This window comes from Panulirus ornatus, chromosome 12 (assembly GCF_036320965.1).
Source record: "Panulirus ornatus isolate Po-2019 chromosome 12, ASM3632096v1, whole genome shotgun sequence".
NCBI lineage: Eukaryota > Metazoa > Arthropoda > Malacostraca > Decapoda > Palinuridae > Panulirus > Panulirus ornatus.
Genome location: NC_092235.1, coordinates 36,591,372 through 36,612,760, shown reverse-complemented (window position 1 = coordinate 36,612,760; position 21,389 = coordinate 36,591,372). Strand labels below are relative to the sequence as shown.

The window sequence follows — 21,389 nt, the reverse complement described above, 5'->3', positions numbered from 1 at the left end:
CCCTCCCCTTTTAGTCGCCTTCTACGACAGGCAGGGAATACGTGGGAAGTATTCTTAATCCCCTATCCCCAGGGATAATATATATTATATATATATATATATATATATATATATATATTATATATATATATATATTTTTTTTTTTTTTTTTTTTATACTTTGTCGCTGTCTCCCGCGTTTGCGAGGTAGCGCAAGGAAACAGACGAAAGAAATGGCCCAACCCCCCCCCCCATACACATGTACATACACACGTCCACACACGCAAATATACATACCTACACAGCTTTCCATGGTTTACCCCAGACGCTTCACATGCCTTGATTCAATCCACTGACAGCACGTCAACCCCTGTATACCACATCGCTCCAATTCACTCTATTCCTTGCCCTCCTTTCACCCTCCTGCATGTTCAGGCCCCGATCACACAAAATCTTTTTCACTCCATCTTTCCACCTCCAATTTGGTCTCCCTCTTCTCCTCGTTCCCTCCACCTCCGACACATATATCCTCTTGGTCAATCTTTCCTCACTCATTCTCTCCATGTGCCCAAACCATTTCAAAACACCCTCTTCTGCTCTCTCAACCACGCTCTTTTTATTTCCACACATCTCTCTTACCCTTACGTTTTCTTACTCGATCAAACCACCTCACACCACACATTGTCCTCAACATCTCATTTCCAGCACATCCATCCTCCTGCGCAAACTCTATCCATAGCCCACGCCTCGCAACCATACAACATATATATATATATATTATTATATATATATATATATATATAATATATATATAATTAAATAATATATATGTATATTATCCCTGGGATAGGGGTGAAAATACTTCCCACGTATTCCTCGCGTGTCGTTGAAAGCGACTAGAGGGGACGGGAGCGGGGGCCAGAAATCCTCCCCTCCTTGTATTAACTTTCAAAATGGAAACAAAGAAGGAGTCACGCGGGGAGTGCTCATCCTCTTCGAATGCTCAGAGTGGGGTGCCTGAATGTGTGTGGATGTAACCAAGAAGTTTAAAAAGGAGAGATAGGTAGTATGTTTGAGGAAAGGAACCTGGATGTTTTGGCCCTGAGTGAAACGAAGCTCAAGGGTAAAGGGGAAGAGTGGTTTGGGAATGTCTGGGGAGTAAAGTCAGGGGTTAGTGAGAGGACAAGAGCAAGGGAAGGAGTAGCAATACTCCTGAAACAGGAGTTGTGGGAGTATGTGATAGAATGTAAGAAAGTAAATTCTCGATTAATATGGGTAAAACTGAAAGTTGATGGAGAGAGGTGGGTGATTATTGGTGCATATGCACCTGGGCATGAGAAGAAAGATCATGAGAGGCAAGTGTTTTGGGAGCAGCTGAATGAGTGTGTTAGTGGTTTTGATGCACGAGACCGGGTTATAGTGATGGGTGATTTGAATGCAAAGGTGAGTAATGTGGCAGTTGAGGGAATAATTGGTATACATGGGGTGTTCAGTGTTGTAAATGGAAATGGTGAAGAGCTTGTAGATTTATGTGCTGAAAAAGGACTGATGATTGGGAATACCTGGTTTAAAAAGCGAGATATACATAAGTATACTTATGTAAGTAGGAGAGATGGCCAGAGAGCGTTATTGGATTACGTGTTAATTGACAGGCGTGCGAAAGAGAGACTTTTGGATGTTAATGTGCTGAGAGGTGCAACTGGAGGGATGTCTGATCATTATCTTGTGGAGGCTAAGGTGAAGATTTGTATGGGTTTTCAGAAAAGAAGAGTGAATGTTGGGGTGAAGAGGGTGGTGAGAGTAAGTGAGCTTGGGAAGGAGACCTGTGTGAGGAAGTACCAGGAGAGACTGAGTACAGAATGGAAAAAGGTGAGAACAATGGAAGTAAGGGGAGTGGGGGAGGAATGGGATGTATTTAGGGAATCAGTGATGGATTGCGCAAAAGATGCTTGTGGCATGAGAAGAGTGGGAGGTGGGTTGATTAGAAAGGGTAGTGAGTGGTGGGATGAAGAAGTAAGAGTATTAGTGAAAGAGAAGAGAGAGGCATTTGGACGATTTTTGCAGGGAAAAAATGCAATTGAGTGGGAGATGTATAAAAGAAAGAGACAGGAGGTCAAGAGAAAGGTGCAAGAGGTGAAAAAAAGGGCAAATGAGAGTTGGGGTGAGAGAGTATCATTAAATTTTAGGGAGAATAAAAAGATGTTCTGGAAGGAGGTAAATAAAGTGCGTAAGACAAGGGAGCAAATGGGAACTTCAGTGAAGGGCGCAAATGGGGAGGTGATAACAAGTAGTGGTGATGTGAGAAGGAGATGGAGTGAGTATTTTGAAGGTTTGTTGAATGTGTTTGATGATAGAGTGGCAGATATAGGGTGTTTTGGTCGAGGTGGTGTGCAAAGTGAGAGGGTTAGGGAAAATGATTTGGTAAACAGAGAAGAGGTAGTGAAAGCTTTGCGGAAGATGAAAGCCGGCAAGGCAGCAGGTTTGGATGGTATTGCAGTGGAATTTATTAAAAAAGGGGGTGACTGTATTGTTGACTGGTTGGTAAGGTTATTTAATGTATGTATGACTCATGGTGAGGTGCCTGAGGATTGGCGGAATGCGTGCATAGTGCCATTGTACAAAGGCAAAGGGGATAAGAGTGAGTGCTCAAATTACAGAGGTATAAGTTTGTTGAGTATTCCTGGTAAATTATATGGGAGGGTATTGATTGAGAGGGTGAAGGCATGTACAGAGCATCAGATTGGGGAAGAGCAGTGTGGTTTCAGAAGTGGTAGAGGATGTGTGGATCAGGTGTTTGCTTTGAAGAATGTATGTGAGAAATACTTAGAAAAGCAAATGGATTTGTATGTAGCATTTATGGATCTGGAGAAGGCATATGATAGAGTTGATAGAGATGCTCTGTGGAAGGTATTAAGAATATATGGTGTGGGAGGAAAGTTGTTAGAAGCAGTGAAAAGTTTTTATCGAGGATGTAAGGCATGTGTACGTGTAGGAAGAGAGGAAAGTGATTGGTTCTCAGTGAATGTAGGTTTGCGGCAGGGGTGTGTGATGTCTCCATGGTTGTTTAATTTGTTTATGGATGGGGTTGTTAGGGAGGTAAATGCAAGAGTTTTGGAAAGAGGGGCAAGTATGAAGTCTGTTGGGGATGAGAGAGCTTGGGAAGTGAGTCAGTTGTTGTTCGCTGATGATACAGCGCTGGTGGCTGATTCATGTGAGAAACTGCAGAAGCTGGTGACTGAGTTTGGTAAAGTGTGTGGAAGAAGAAAGTTAAGAGTAAATGTGAATAAGAGCAAGGTTATTAGGTACAGTAGGGTTGAGGGTCAAGTCAATTGGGAGGTGAGTTTGAATGGAGAAAAACTGGAGGAAGTGAAGTGTTTTAGATATCTGGGAGTGGATCTGGCAGCGGATGGAACCATGGAAGCGGAAGTGGATCATAGGGTGGGGGAGGGGGCGAAAATTCTGGGGGCCTTGAAGAATGTGTGGAAGTCGAGAACATTATCTCGGAAAGCAAAAATGGGTATGTTTGAAGGAATAGTGGTTCCAACAATGTTGTATGGTTGCGAGGCGTGGGCTATGGATAGAGTTGTGCGCAGGAGGATGGATGTGCTGGAAATGAGATGTTTGAGGACAATGTGTGGTGTGAGGTGGTTTGATCGAGTGAGTAACGTAAGGGTAAGAGAGATGTGTGGAAATAAAAAGAGCGTGGTTGAGAGAGCAGAAGAGGGTGTTTTGAAGTGGTTTGGGCACATGGAGAGAATGAGTGAGGAAAGATTGACCAAGAGGATATATGTGTCGGAGGTGGAGGGAACGAGGAGAAGAGGGAGACCAAATTGGAGGTGGAAAGATGGAGTGAAAAAGATTTTGTGTGATCGGGGCCTGAACATGCAGGAGGGTGAAAGGAGGGCAAGGAATAGAGTGAATTGGAGCGATGTGGTATACCGGGGTTGACGTGCTGTCAGTGGATTGAATCAAGGCATGTGAAGCGTCTGGGGTAAACCATGGAAAGCTGTGTAGGTATGTATATTTGCGTGTGTGGACGTATGTATATACATGTGTATGGGGGGGGGGTTGGGCCATTTCTTTCGTCTGTTTCCTTGCGCTACCTCGCAAACGCGGGAGACAGCGACAAAGTATAATAAAAAAAAAATAATATATATATATAATATATTTATATATATATATATATAAAATATATAAAATATATATATATATATAATATATATATCTTTTTTTTTCTTTCGTACTATTCGCCCATTTCCCGCAATAGCGAGGTAGCGTTAAGAACAGAGGACTGGCCTTGAGAAAAATATCCTCACCTGGCCCCCTTCTCTGTTCCTTTTTGGAAAATTGAAAAAAACGAGGGGGGAGGATTTCCAGCAACCCCTCCCCCCCTTTTAGTCGCCTTCTACGACACGCAGGGGAATACGTGGGAAGCATTCTTTCTCCCCTATCCCCGGGGATATATATATATATATATATTAATATATATAATATTTTTATATATATATATAATATATAAAAATATATATATATATATATATATAACATATATTCTTAATATATATATATATATATATATATATAAATATATATATATATAAAATATATATATATATATAATATATTATATATATATATATAAAAATATATACATATAAAATATATCCCCAACAGACTTCATACTTGCCCCTCTTTCCAAAACTCTTGCATTTACCTCCCTAACAACCCCATCCATAAACAAATTAAACAACCATGGAGACATCACACACCCCTGCCGCAAACCTACATTCACTGAGAACCAATCACTTTCCTCTCCTCCTACAACGTACACATGCCTTACATCCTCAAATAAAAACTTTTCACGGGTTCTAACAACTTTCCTCCCACACCATATATTCAAAATTACCTTCCACAGAGCATCTCTTCAACTCTATCATATGCCTTCTTCCAGATCCATAAATGCAACATACAAATCCATTTGCTTTTCTAAGTATTTCTCACATACATTCTTCAAAGCAAACACCTGATCCACACATCCCCTACCACTTCTGAAACCACAAATGCTCTTCCCCAATCTGATGCTCTGACATGCCTTCACCCTCTCAATCAATACCCTCCTATATAATTTACCAGGAATACTCAACAAACTTATACCTCTGTAATTTGGGGCACTCACTCTTATCCCCTTTGCCTTTGTACAATGGCACTATGCACGCATTCCGCCAATCCTAGGCACCTCACCATGAGTCATACATACATTAAATAACCTTACCAACCAGTAACAAATACAGTCACCCCCTTTTTTAATAAATTTCCCCTGCAATAAACCCTCCAAACCTGTTGCCTTGCCGGCTTATCAAACCCGCAAAGCTTTCACTACCTCTTCTCTGTTTACCAAATCATTTTCCCTCACTTTGCACACCACCTCGACCAAAACACCCATATCTGCCACTCTATCATCAAACACATTCAACAAACCTTCAAAAAAACCCACTCCATCCCTTCCACATCACCACTACTTTTTTTTCACCTCCCCACTTGCGGGCCCCTTTACCGAATTCCCATTTGCTCCCCCTTTTCTTACCACTTTATTACCTCATTCCAGAGCTTTTGGGAAATGTCAGTTTTTTGTTCGCTGATGATACAGCGCTGGTGCTGATTCATGGAGAAAAGCGAAGCTGGGACTGAGTTTTGGAATGTGTGGGAAGAAGAAATTAAGAGTAAAAAGTGAATAAGAGCAAGTTATTAGGGACAGTAGGGGTTTAGGGTCAAGTCAAAGGGGGGAGTTTAATGGAGAAAAAAATGGAGGAATGAAATGTTTTGATACTGGAGTGGGTCTGGCGCGGATGGGAAACCCTGGAAGGGAAGTGATCAGGGGGGAGGGGGGGGAAAATCCCGGGGGGCCCCTTTAAGAATGTGTGGAAGTCAAACATTATTCGGAAACAAAAAGGTAGTTTTAAGGGAAAAGTGTTTTCCAAAATTTGATGGTTGCGAGGGGGTGGGCTTGGATAATTGTGCGCAGGAGGATGGGGTCTGAAATGAATGTTTAGGGCAATGTGTGGTGTGAGGTTGTTTTTATCGATGAGTAAAAGTAAGGGGGAAAAGGTGTTGGAAATAAAAAAGCGTGGTTAGAACAAAGAGGGGGTTTTTAAATGGTTGGGGACATGGAGAGGGAAAGAGTGAGAAAAAATTTACCAAGAGGGTAATGTGCGGGGGTGGAGGGGAACGAGGAGAAGAGGGAGACCAAATTGGAGGTGGAAAGATGGAGTGAAAAAGATTTTGTGTGATCGGGGCCTGAACATGCAGGAAGGGTGAAAGGAGGGCAAGGAATAGAGTGAATTGGAACGATGTGGTATACCGGGGTTGACGTGCTGTCAGTGGATTGAATCAAGGCATGTGAAGCGTCTGGGGTAAACCATGGAAAGTTGTGTAGGTATGTATATTTGCGTGTGTGGACGTATGTATATACATGTGTATGGAGGGGGGGGGGGGTTGGGCCATTTCTCTCGTCTGTTTCCTTGCGCTACCTCGCAAACGCGGGAGACAGCGACAAAGTATAAAAAGAAATATATATATATATATATATAATATATATATATAATATATATATATATATAATATATATATCAGTGGATTGAATCAAGGCATGTGAAGCGTCTGGGGTAAACCATGGAAAGCTGTGTAGGTATGTATATTTGCGTGTGTGGACGTATGTATATACATGTGTATGGGGGTGGGTTGGGCCATTTCTTTCGTCTGTTTCCTTGCGCTACCTCGCAAGCGCGGGAGACAGCGACAAAGCAAAAAAAAAAAAAAAAAATATATATATATATATATATATATATATATATATATATATATATATATATATATATATATATATATATTCTTTCTTTTCTTTTAAACTATTCGCCATTTCCCGCGTTAGCGAGGTAGCATTAAGAACAGAGGACTGGGCCTTTGAGGAATACCCTCACCTGGCCCAATTCTCTGTTCCTTCTTTTGGAAAAAAAAAAAAAAAAACGAGAGGGGAGGATTTCCAGCCCCCCGCTCCCTCCCCTTTAGTCGCCTTCTACGACACGCAGGGAATACGTGGGAAGTATTCTTAATCCCCTATCCCAGGGATATATAAATATATATATATATATATATATATATATATATATATATATATATATATATATATATATTATATATATATATATATTTTCTTTTTTTTTTTTTTTATTATACTTTGTCGCTGTCTCCCGCGTTTGCGAGGTAGCGCAAGGAAACAGACGAAAAGAAATGGCCCAACCCCCCCCCCCATACACATGTATATACATACGTCCACACACGCAAATATACATACCTACACAACTTTCCATGGTTTACCCCAGACGCTTCACATGCCTTGATTCAATCCACTGACAGCACGTCAACCCCTGTATACCACATCGCTCCAATTCACTCTATTCCTTGCCCTCCTTTCACCCTCCTGCATGTTCAGGCCCCGATCACACAAAATCTTTTTCACTCCATCTTTCCACCTCCAATTTGGTCTCCCTCTTCTCCTCGTTCTCTCCACCTCCGACACATATATCCTCTTGGTCAATCTTTCCTCACTCATTCTCTTCATGTGCCCAAACCACTTCAAAACACCCTCTTCTGCTCTCTCAACCACGCTCTTTTTACTTCCACACATCTCTCTTACCCTTACGTTACTTACTCGATCAAACCACCTCACACCACACATTGTCCTCAAACATCTCATTTCCAGCACATCCATCCTCCTGCGCACAACTCTATCCATAGCCCACGCCTCGCAACCATACAACATTGTTGGAACCACTATTCCTTCAAACATACCCATTTTTGCTTTCCGAGATAATGTTCTCGACTTCCACACATTCTTCAAGGCCCCCAGAATTTTCGCCACCTCCCCCACCCTATGGTCCACTTCCGCTTCCATGGTTCCATCCGCTGCCAGATCCACTCCCAGATATCGAAAACACTTCACTTCCTCCAGTTTTTCTCCATTCAAACTCACCTCCCAATTGACTTGACCCTCAACCCTACTGTACCTAATAACCTTGCTCTTATTCACATTTACTCTTAACTTTCTTCTTCCACACACTTTACCAAACTCAGTCACCAGCTTCTGAAGTTTCTCACATGAATCAGCCACCAGCGTTGTATCATCAGCGAACAACTGACTCACTTCCCAAGCTCTCTCATCCACAACAGACTTCATACTTGCCCCTCATTCCAAAACTCTTGCATTTACCTCCCTAACAACCCCATCCATAAACAAATTAAACAACCATGGAGACATCACACACCCCTGCCGCAAACCTACATTCACTGAGAACCAATCACTTTCCTCTCTTCCTACACGTACACATGCCTTACATCCTCGATAAAAACTTTTCACTGCTTCTAACAACTTTCCTCCCACACCATATATTCTTAATATATATATATATATATATATATATATATATATATATATATATATATATATATATATATATATATATATATATATATATATATATATATATATATATATATATATATATATATATATATATATATATAAAATATATATATATATATATATATATATATATATATATATATATATATATATATATATATATATATATATATATTTTTATACTATTCGCCGTTTCCCGCGATAGCGAGGTAGCGTTAAGAACAGAGGATTGGGCCTTTTTTGGAATATCCTCACCTGGCCCCCTCTGTTCCTTCTTTTGGAAAATTAAAAAAAAAAAAGAGAGGGGAGGATTTCCAGCCACCCGCTCCCTCCCCTTTTAGTCGCCTTCTACGACAGGCAGGGAATACGTGGGAAGTATTCTTAATCCCCTATCCCCAGGGATAATATATATATATATATATATATATATATATATATATATATATATATATATATATATATATTTTTTTTTTTTTTTTTTATACTTTGTCGCTGTCTCCCGCGTTTGCGAGGTAGCGCAAGGAAACAGACGAAAGAAATGGCCCAACCCCCCCCCCCATACACATGTACATACACACGTCCACACACGCAAATATACATACCTACACAGCTTTCCATGGTTTACCCCAGACGCTTCACATGCCTTGATTCAATCCACTGACAGCACGTCAACCCCTGTATACCACATCGCTCCAATTCACTCTATTCCTTGCCCTCCTTTCACCCTCCTGCATGTTCAGGCCCCGATCACACAAAATCTTTTTCACTCCATCTTTCCACCTCCAATTTGGTCTCCCTCTTCTCCTCGTTCCCTCCACCTCCGACACATATATCCTCTTGGTCAATCTTTCCTCACTCATTCTCTGCATGTGCCCAAACCATTTCAAAACACCCTCTTCTGCTCTCTCAACCACGCTCTTTTTATTTCCACACATCTCTCTTACCCTTACGTTACTTACTCGATCAAACCACCTCACACCACACATTGTCCTCAAACATCTCATTTCCAGCACATCCATCCTCCTGCGCACAACTCTATCCATAGCCCACGCCTCGCAACCATACAACATATATATATATATATGTATATATATATATATATATATATATATATATATATATATATATATATATATATATGTATATTATCCCTGGGGATAGGGGTGAAAGAATACTTCCCACGTATTCCTCGCGTGTCGTTGAAAGCGACTAGAGGGGACGGGAGCGGGGGGCCAGAAATCCTCCCCTCCTTGTATTAACTTTCTAAAATGGGAAACAGAAGAAGGAGTCACGCGGGGAGTGCTCATCCTCTTCGAAGGCTCAGAGTGGGGTGCCTGAATGTGTGTGGATGTAACCAAGAAGTGAAAAAAGGAGAGATAGGTAGTATGTTTGAGGAAAGGAACCTGGATGTTTTGGCTCTGAGTGAAACGAAGCTCAAGGGTAAAGGGGAAGAGTGGTTTGGGAATGTCTGGGGAGTAAAGTCAGGGGTTAGTGAGAGGACAAGAGCAAGGGAAGGAGTAGCAATACTCCTGAAACAGGAGTTGTGGGAGTATGTGATAGAATGTAAGAAAGTAAATTCTCGATTAATATGGGTAAAACTGAAAGTTGATGGAGAGAGGTGGGTGATTATTGGTGCATATGCACCTGGGCATGAGAAGAAAGATCATGAGAGGCAAGTGTTTTGGGAGCAGCTGAATGAGTGTGTTAGTGGTTTTGATGCACGAGACCGGGTTATAGTGATGGGTGATTTAAATGCAAATGTGAGTAATGTGGCAGTTGAGGGAATAATTGGTATACATGGGGTGTTCAGTGTTGTAAATGGAAATGGTGAAGAGCTTGTAGATTTATGTGCTGAAAAAGGACTGATGATTGGGAATACCTGGTTTAAAAAGCGAGATATACATAAGTATACTTATGTAAGTAGGAGAGATGGCCAGAGAGCGTTAATGGATTACGTGTTAATTGACAGGCGTGCGAAAGAGAGACTTTTGGATGTTAATGTGCTTAGAGGTGCAACTGGAGGGATGTCTGATCATTATCTTGTGGAGGCTAAGGTGAAGATTTGTATGGGTTTTCAGAAAAGAAGAGTGAATGTTGGGGTGAAGAGGATGGTGAGAGTAAGTGAGCTTGGGAAGGACACCTGTGTGAGGAAGTACCAGGAGAGACTGAGTACAGAATGGAAAAAGGTGAGAACAATGGAAGTAAGGGGAGTGGGGGAGGAATGGGATGTATTTAGGGAATCAGTGATGGATTGCGCAAAAGATGCTTGTGGCATGAGAAGAGTGGGAGGTGGGTTGATTAGAAAGGGTAGTGAGTGGTGGGATGAAGAAGTAAGAGTATTAGTGAAAGAGAAGAGAGAGGCATTTGGACGATTTTTGCAGGGAAAAAATGCAATTAAGTGGGAGTTGTATAAAAGAAAGAGACAGGAGGTCAAGAGAAAGGTGCAAGAGGTGAAAAGAAGGGCAAATGAGAGTTGGGGTGAGAGAGTATCATTAAATTTTAGGGAGAATAAAAAGATGTTTTGGAAGGAGGTAAATAAAGTGCGTAAGACAAGGGAGCAAATGGGAACTTCAGTGAAGGGCGCAAATGGGGAGGTGATAACAAGTAGTGGTGATGTGAGAAGGAGATGGAGTGAGTATTTTGAAGGTTTGTTGAATGTGTTTGATGATAGAGTGGCAGATATAGGGTGTTTTGGTCGAGGAGGTGTGCAAAGTGAGAGGGTTAGGGATAATGATTTGGTAAAAAGAGAAGAGGTAGTGAAAGCTTTGCGGAAGATGAAAGCCGGCAAGGCAGCAGGTTTGGATGGTATTGCAGTGGAATTTATTAAAAAAGGGGGTGACTGTATTGTTGACTGGTTGGTAAGGTTATTTAATGTATGTATGACTCATGGTGAGGTGCCTGAGGATTGGCGGAATGCGTGCATAGTGCCATTGTACAAAGGCAAAGGGGATAAGGGTGAGTGCTCAAATTACAGAGGTATAAGTTTGTTGAGTATTCCTGGTAAATTATATGGGAGGGTATTGATTGAGAGGGTGAAGGCATGTACAGAGCATCAGATTGGGGAAGAGCAGTGTGGTTTCAGAAGTGGTAGAGGATGTGTAGATCAGGTGTTTGCTTTGAAGAATGTATGTGAGAAATACTTAGAAAAGCAAATGGATTTGTATGTTGCATTTATGGATCTGGAGAAGGCATATGATAGAGTTGATAGAGATGCTCTGTGGAAGGTATTATGAATATATGGTGTGGGAGGAAAGTTGTTAGAAGCAGTGAAAAGTTTTTATCGAGGATGTAAGGCATGTGTACGTGTAGGAAGAGAGGAAAGTGATTGGTTCTCAGTGAATGTAGGTTTGCGGCAGGGGTGTGTGATGTCTCCATGGTTGTTTAATTTGTTTATGGATGGGGTTGTTAGGGAGGTAAATGCAAGAGTTTTGGAAAGAGGGGCAAGTATGAAGTCTGTTGGGGATGAGAGAGCTTGGGAAGTGAGTCCGTTGTTGTTCGCTGATGATACAGCGCTGGTGGCTGATTCATGTGAGAAACTGCAGAAGCTGGTGACTGAGTTTGGTAAAGTGTGTGGAAGAAGAAAGTTAAGAGTAAATGTGAATAAGAGCAAGGTTATTAGGTACAGTAGGGTTGAGGGTCAAGTCAATTGGGAGGTGAGTTTGAATGGAGAAAAACTGGAGGAAGTGAAGTGTTTTAGATATCTGGGAGTGGATCTGGCAGCGGATGGAACCATGGAAGCGGAAGTGGATCATAGGGTGGGGGAGGTGGCGAAAATTCTGGGGGCCTTGAAGAATGTGTGGAAGTCGAGAACATTATCTCGGAAAGCAAAAATGGGTATGTTTGAAGGAATAGTGGTTCCAACAATGTTGTATGGTTGCGAGGCGTGGGCTATGGATAGAGTTGTGCGCAGGAGGATGGATGTGCTGGAAATGAGATGTTTGAGGACAATGTGTGGTGTGAGGTGGTTTGATCGAGTGAGTAATGTAAGGGTAAGAGAGATGTGTGGAAATAAAAAGAGCGTGGTTGAGAGAGCAGAAGAGGGTGTTTTGAAGTGGTTTGGGCACATGGAGAGAATGAGTGAGGAAAGATTGACCAAGAGGATATATGTGTCGGAGGTGGAGGGAACGAGGAGAAGAGGGAGACCAAATTGGAGGTGGAAAGATGGAGTGAAAAGGATTTTGTTTGATCGGGGCCTGAACATGCAGGAGTGTGAAAGGAGGGCAAGGAATAGAGTGAATTGGAGCGGTGGTATACCGGGGTTGACGTGCTGTCAGTGGATTGAATCAAGGCATGTGAAGCGTCTGGGGTAAACCATGGAAAGTTGTGTAGGTATGTGTATTTGCGTGTGTGGACGTATGTATATACATGTGTATGGGGGGGGGTTGGACCATTTCTTTCGTCTGTTTCCTTGCGCTACCTCGCAAACGCAGGAGACAGCGCCAAAGTATAATAAAAAAAAAATAAATATATATATATATATATATATATATATATATATATATATATATATATATATATATATATATATATATATATATATATCTTTTTTTTTCTTTCGTACTATTCGCCATTTCCCGCAATAGCGAGGTAGCGTTAAGAACAGAGGACTGGGCCTTTGAGAGAATATCCTCACCTGGCCCCCTTCTCTGTTCCTTCTTTTGGAAAATTGAAAAAAACGAGAGGGGAGGATTTCCAGCAACCCGCTCCCTCCCCTTTTAGTCGCCTTCTACGACACGCAGGGAATACGTGGGAAGCATTCTTTCTCCCCTATCCCCAGGGATATATATATATATATATATATATATATATATATATATATATATATATATATATATATATATATATATATATATATATATATATAACATATATTCTTAATATATATATATATATATATATATATATATATATATATATATATATATATATATATATATATATATATATATATATATATATATATATATATATACATATATATATATATCCCCAACAGACTTCATACTTGCCCCTCTTTCCAAAACTCTTGCATTTACCTCCCTAACAACCCCATCCATAAACAAATTAAACAACCATGGAGACATCACACACCCCTGCCGCAAACCTACATTCACTGAGAACCAATCACTTTCCTCTCCTCCTACACGTACACATGCCTTACATCCTCGATAAAAACTTTTCACTGGTTCTAACAACTTTCCTCCCACACCATATATTCATAATACCTTCCACAGAGCATCTCTATCAACTCTATCATATGCCTTCTCCAGATCCATAAATGCAACATACAAATCCATTTGCTTTTCTAAGTATTTCTCACATACATTCTTCAAAGCAAACACCTGATCCACACATCCTCTACCACTTCTGAAACCACACTGCTCTTCCCCAATCTGATGCTCTGTACATGCCTTCACCCTCTCAATCAATACCCTCCTATATAATTTACCAGGAATACTCAACAAACTTATACCTCTGTAATTTGAGCACTCACTCTTATCCCCTTTGCCTTTGTACAATGGCACTATGCACGCATTCCGCCAATCCTCAGGCACCTCACCATGAGTCATACATACATTAAATAACCTTACCAACCAGTCAACAATACAGTCACCCCCTTTTTTAATAAATTCCACTGCAATACCATCCAAACCTGTTGCCTTGCCGGCTTATCATCTTCCGCAAAGCTTTCACTACCTCTTCTCTGTTTACCAAATCATTTTCCCTCACTTTGCACACCACCTCGACCAAAACACCCTATATCTGCCACTCTATCATCAAACACATTCAACAAACCTTCAAAATACTCACTCCATCTCCTTCTCACATCACCACTACTTGTTTTCACCTCCCCACTTGCGCCCTTCACCGAAGTTCCCATTTGCTCCCTTGTCTTACGCACTTTATTTACCTCATTCCAGAGCTTGGGAAGTGAGTCAGTTGTTGTTCGCTGATGATACAGCGCTGGTGGCTGATTCATGTGAGAAACTGCAGAAGCTGGTGACTGAGTTTGGAAAAGTGTGTGGAAGAAGAAAGTTAAGAGTAAATGTGAATAAGAGCAAGGTTATTAGGTACAGTAGGGTTGAGGGTCAAGTCAATTGGGAGGTGAGTTTGAATGGAGAAAAACTGGAGGAAGTGAAGTGTTTTAGATATCTGGGAGTGGATCTGGCAGCGGATGGAACCATGGAAGCGGAAGTGGATCCTAGGGTGGGGGAGGGGGCGAAAATCCTGGGGGGCCTTGAAGAATGTGTGGAAGTCGAGAACATTATCTCGGAAAGCAAAAATGGGTATGTTTGAAGGAATAGTGGTTCCAACAATGTTGTATGGTTGCGAGGCGTGGGCTATGGATAGAGTTGTGCGCAGGAGGATGGATGTGCTGGAAATGAGATGTTTGAGGACAATGTGTGGTGTGAGGTAGTTTGATCGAGTGAGTAACGTAAGGGTAAGAGAGATGTGTGGAAATAAAAAGAGCGTGGTTGAGAGAACAGAAGAGGGTGTTTTGAAGTGGTTTGGGCACATGGAGAGGATGAGTGAGGAAAGATTGACCAAGAGGATATATGTGTCGGAGGTGGAGGGAACAAGGAGAAGAGGGAGACCAAATTGGAGGTGGAAAGATGGAGTGAAAAAGATTTTGTGTGATCGGGGCCTGAACATGCAGGAGGGTGAAAGGAGGGCAAGGAATAGAGTGAATTGGAGCGATGTGGTATACCGGGGTTGACGTGCTGTCAGTGGATTGAAGCAGGGCATGTGAAGCGTCTGGGGTAAACCATGGAAAGCTGTGTAGGTATGTATATTTGCGTGTGTGGACGTATGCATATACATGTGTATGGGGGGGGGGGCCATTTCTTTCGTCTGTTTCCTTGCGCTACCTCGCAAACGCGGGAGACAGCGACAAAGTATTATAATGATAATAATAATAATAATATATATATATACACACACATATATATATATATATATATATATATATATATATATATATATATATATATATATATATATATATATATATATATATATCCCTGGGGATAGGGGAGAAAGAATACTTCCCACGTATTCCCTGCGTGTCGTAGAAGGCGACTAAAAGGGAAGGGAGCGGGGGGCTGGAAATCCTCCCCTCTCAATTTTTTTTTTCTTTTTTATTTTCCAAAAGAAGGAACAGAGAAGGGGGCCTGGTGAGGATATTCCCTAAAAGGCCCAGTCCTCTGTTCTTAACGCTACCTCGCTAATGCGGGAAATGGCGAATAGTATGAAAGAAAAAGATATATATATATATATATATATATATATATATATATATATATATATATATATATATATATATATATATATATATATATATATATATATATATATATATATATTTATATATATATATATATATAGAATAATTTATTACTCAAATTTCGTGAAGCAGTAAGCATATTCTTTAAAGCACCAAGTAACAACAAAATAGCATGTAAAGATCAGAGTTATCAATAAGGTAAGAAAGGGTAAAGGAATGAGCGGTTGAGGACGAGTCATAAGTATTAAATACTAAGCTAAAGGAACGATAAAAGAGGGACCATGTAATCCGGATGCAGACGAACGGTAATTTCATTCAACGTTTAAATGTGTTGGTTTATCACTGAAACTGGTACCAAGTGACTTGTTTGTGGTTTGGAGATGTTCATATCCGTTATTGGACCCGAGAAATATGTGGTCATTGTGGGAGAGCATAACGATGGTTAGTACTAACTGCTGTTATGATTGTTAACGTTAGCAGCTGTGAGACAATGTCCAGTGTCGTCTGCATTGCTTCTATATTGTCAGTTAAAACCATTTTGAATGGTTGATTGTTTATATGAATAAGCTGTAATGGTTGAAAATCCAATGTAGTGAGAGATAAAGAGAATCACCTCGTTTATTTTTGAGAATGTAGTTAATGTTGTACAGGCAATAGAGGCAGCAAGATCTTATCATTGTACAGGCAGTAGAGGCAGCAAGATCTCATCATTGTAGAGGCAGCAAGATCTCATCATTGTAGAGGCAGAAAGATCTCATCATTGTAGAGGCAGCAAGATCTCATCATTGTAGAGGCAGCAAGATCATCATTGTACAAGCAGAAGAGGCAGCAAGATCTTATCATTGTACAAACAGTAGAGGCAGCAAGATCTTATCATTGTACAGGCAGTAGAGGCAGCAAGATATCATCATTGTACAGGCAGTAGAGGCAGCAAGATATCATCATTGTACAGGCAGCAAGATCATCATTGTACAAGCAGTAGAGGCAGCAAGATCTTATCATTGTACAAACAGTAGAGGCAGCAAGATGTTATCATTGCACAGGCAGTAGAGGCAGCAAGATATCATCATTGTACAGGCAGTAGAGGCAGCAAGATATCATCATTGTACAGGCAGTAGAGGCAGCAAGATATCATCATTGTACAGGCAGCAAGATAATCATTTTACAAGCAGTAGAGGCAGCAAGATCTTATCATTGTACAAACAGCAGAGGCAGCAAGATCTTATTGTACAGGCAATAGAGGCAGCAAGATCTTATCATTGTACAGGCAGTAGAGACAGCAAGATATCATCATTGTACAGGCAGCAAGATCATCATTGTACAGACAGTAGAGGCAGCAAGATCTTATCATTGTACAGGCAGTAGGGGCAGCAAGATCTTATCATTGTACAGGCAGTAGAGGCAGCAAGATATCATCATTGTACAGGCAGTAGAGGCAGCAAGATATCATCATTGTACAGGCAGTAGAGGCAGCAAGATCTTATCATTGTACAGGCAGTAGAGGCAGCAAGATCTCATCATTGTAGAGGCAGCAAGATCTCATCATTGTACAGGCAGCAAGATCTCATCATTGTACAGGCAGTAGAGGCAGCAAGATCTTATCATTGTACAGGCAGTAGAGGCAGCAAGATCTTACCATTGTACAGGCAATAGAGGCAGCAAGATCTCATCATTGTACAAGCAGTAGAGGCAGCAAGATCTCATCATTGTACAGGCAGTAGAGGCACCAAGATCTCATCATTGTACAGGCAATAGGGGCATCAAGACCTCATCATTGTACAGGCAATAGGGGCAGCAAGATCTCATCATTGTACAGGCAGCAAGATCTCATCATTGTACAGGCAGTAGAGGCAGCAAGATATCATCATTGTACAGGCAGAAGAGGCAGCAAGATCTCATCATTGTACAGGCAATAGGGGCAGCAAGATCTCATCATTGTACCGTGGAAAAGTTAAGATTGGTAAATTACTGATCCAGTAACGTCCCTATACTAGCATTAGATAGTGAGTGATTATATTTTTTATTGATAGTATAGTGTTCAGAGAACACAAAAACTGGTACCATATGGAACGAGATGCAGTAAAATACAAAAGCATCGCAGAAAGTTTGGCTAAGTATACATATGCCATAGGAGAGCCAGTACACTAATGAACTTTATAATTACAGTTTATCTTTCTTCTGTTTTGAAGTTTATGATTGCATTTTGTGATCTTTCTGTTGATGTAATGCCATGGTTTTAGATCTTTAAGAATCTGGTCATGTAGGCATCAGTCTGTGCCTGAAACTCTTTGTTGATTTGCACACTTCTATAAGGCAACTTATACTACTCATTAGAAACTATGTTTTTACACCATTGTTTTCATACATTTATTTTTACTTTGTACTTTTCAGGTTTAAAACCAATATTGTCAATTCTCACTAAAGTGAGTGCTTTATATTTTATTGATATCCCCTTGATTCGGCTCCCATCACTTTTGTGCTCTGATCATGTTGCCTATCACTTAATGTCTTTCTAGGTAATGCAGATTTAACATTCTTAGTCCCTCTCTCCTGGAAATATTTCTAGTCAGATTTTATATTTGTTATCTTTGTATGTTTGCATTCTAGAGTAGTTCCCAGAACTGCTTTACATTATCAAAGTAAGGTCTCACATGGGGCATGGTGAGATAATATGGTATATGTAGGAAAAGAGGACTTTTACTTTCTTATTATACTTTGTCGCTGTCTCCCGCGTTTGCGAGGTAGCGCAAGGAAACAGACGAAAGAAATGGCCCAACCCCCCCCCCATACACATGTATATACATACGTCCACACACGCAAATATACATACCTACACAGCTTTCCATGGTTTACCCCAGACGATTCACATGCCTTGATTCAATCCACTGACAGCACGTCAACCCCGGTATACCACATCGCTCCAATTCACTCTATTCATTGCCCTCCTTTCACCCTCCTGCATGTTCAGGCCCCGATCACACAAAATCTTTTTCACTCCATCTTTCCACCTCCAATTTGGTCGTCCTCTTCTCCTTGTTCCCTCCACCTCCGACACATATATCTTCTTGGTCAATCTTTCCTCACTCATCCTCTCCATGTGCCCAAACCACTTTAAAACACCCTCTTCTGCTCTCTCAACCACGCTCTTTTTATTTCCACACATCTCTTCTACCCTTACGTTACTCACTCGATCAAACCACCTCACACCACACATTGTCCTCAAACATCTCATTTCCAGCACATCCATCCTCCTGCGCACAACTCTATCCATAGCCCACGCCTCGCAACCATACAACATTGTTGGAACCACTATTCCTTCAAACATACCCATTTTTGCTTTCTGAGATAATGTTCTCGACTTCCACACATTCTTCAAGGCCCCCAGGATTTTCGCCCCCTCCCCCACCCTATGATCCACTTCCGCTTCCATGGTTCCATCCGCTGCCAGATCCACTCCCAGATATCTAAAACACTTCACTTCCTCAGTTTTTCTCCATTCAAACTCACCTCCCAATTGACTTGACCCTCAACCCTACTGTACCTAATAACCTTGCTCTTATTCACATTTACTCTTAACTTTCTTCTTCCACACACTTTCCAAACTCAGTCACCAGCTTCTGCAGTTTCTCACATGAATCAGCCACCAGCGCTGTATCATCAGCGAACAACAACTGACTCACTTCCCAAGCTCTCTCATCCCCAACAGACTTCATACTTGCCCCTCTTTCCAAAACTCTTGCATTTACCTCCCTAACAACCCCATCCATAAACAAATTAAACAACCATGGAGACATCACACACCCCTGCCGCAAACCTACATTCACTGAGAACCAATCACTTTCCTCTCTTCCTACACGTACACATGCCTTACATCCTCGATAAAAACTTTTCACTGCTTCTAACAACTTTCCTCCCACACCATATATTCTTAATACCTTCCACAGAGCATCTCTATCAACTCTATCATATGCCTTCTCCAGATCCATAAATGCTACATACAAATCCATTTCTGTAAGTGATAAATTGATATTGAGACGTGAATAACAAAACAGTACATATTATAGTGAAATATGTGATCATGAAATCAAAGCATTTAGGGCTGTAATCTGGAGAAAATATTCTCTCGGTAGCAGAAACAATGAGATTTTTCAAGAAATACTGAAAGATCACTGCAGTTTAGGGCGTCGTGCATATAATTGTTGTAAGTGACTTCAGCATACCAGAAATAGATTGGCAGAACATGTCATCAGAGGAAATCCAAATGGATATAAAAGTCTTTTGCCAACAATGGGGGTTATGTTCTTGAAAGACCCCCTTATTGTCAAGATTGGTTGGTAGTAGTGTGGTACTAGGCCTTGGGGGAATAGGGGATAGGGGAAGTGAACTTCTGTTAAGATACATTACCTTGAATCCTATGATGAACACTGAATTCAGGGTTAAATATGAGCATGTTATACTTCAAAAACAGCAATATTATTTTCTTCATAGTTTTCTCTGCTGACCCATTAATATGAGAATGCATCACAACAGGTGCTGCATTTTCATATCATACAAGGTGATTGAGTCCATTTTGATCTAAATACACCAGTTTCAGTGCCCACACTGGGGTTGGTATAACTCACTTTAGTAGCTTTGTGCTTAGAGGCACTACTGCACTGTATTTAAAGACAAAAAAGTCAGACAAGTTACAGTTATGGGTGTTAACCCTTTCACCATGCTAATTGAGCAAAGTTGATGGTAGTTTTTGTCATCATCTGTGATAGTTGATTGACTTTTCCCTGAGGCTGCTAGAGATTTTCCCACTTTAACAATAGACATAGTCATCAGAACTTTGTGGTCATAAGAAATGGGCTACACTGGCATTTGGCAGTGGAACTGAGAAGATACACGAACAAACATTAGTCGTCTGATGATGCCATTGCACTGATATTGAAATTTTGTGTAACATCAATGTATTTCACTATGATATTGGTAATTAATTAGGTGCTTTACATCCATATATACAGTAGGGATATGTGTATCATCTGGTACAGCTTGTGACAGTGTAGTTCAGCAGGTAAATGATGTAATATGATGAGAGTAGGAGAGTAAGCATTCTACCTCTATTCTTTGTTTGTCAATCTGTCTAGCTATTCTATATCTCTGATGTCTCTTCCCAACTGGAACTCCCTCAAGGGGGTGGCCATGATGACTAGTAACGCTAGTGCTGCTGTTAGCCTTTAGTGCCTCACCCTTATCAGGCCGCTGGCAGAGGGCAACTTTAGCACAGTGCTCATTGCATGAAAATCTAGAGTTACGAAGAATGAATTTTGTGAGTTAAGTGTTGCCATGTTATGTATGACAAGGAGAGACTGTATGTTTGTGGACAGAATGCCAGTAGTCTGTGTGTGGATGAAGCAGAAAGAAAAGACAGCTACCTTGGTCAGAGGAGTGCAGCTTGACAACCACTATGCAGCTGTTACTAACCCTCCCAATATACCCAGGTGGATAGTACTGGTAATACACTTCCTTGGTTGTTGGCTGCGTACCAACTACTACCTACTTTTTTATGGTGGAGGGTAACTATGAGGGGTGGGAGTTGGGGGCTGGAACCACCTTCATCTTATATTTTGATTTCTAAAAGATGGAACAGAAGGAGCCGGATGAG

The 21,389-nt window shown here is 40.9% G+C and overlaps 1 protein-coding gene across 3 annotated transcripts in view; it reads left to right on the top strand.

The window, feature by feature from the left end:
- Window positions 1-16,038: 16,038 nt before the first annotated feature.
- LOC139752010 (uncharacterized) overlaps window positions 16,039-21,389 on the top strand; it is a 467,243-nt gene continuing 461,892 nt past the window's right edge. For 2 of the 3 annotated variants that reach the window (XM_071667787.1, XM_071667789.1), the window contains exon 1: window positions 16,039-16,183. The gene's annotated coding sequence lies outside the window, so the exon portion shown is untranslated. Of the gene's footprint in view, window positions 17,703-21,389 lie in introns of all 3 variants that reach the window. The other variant, XM_071667788.1, reaches the window with a different exon arrangement.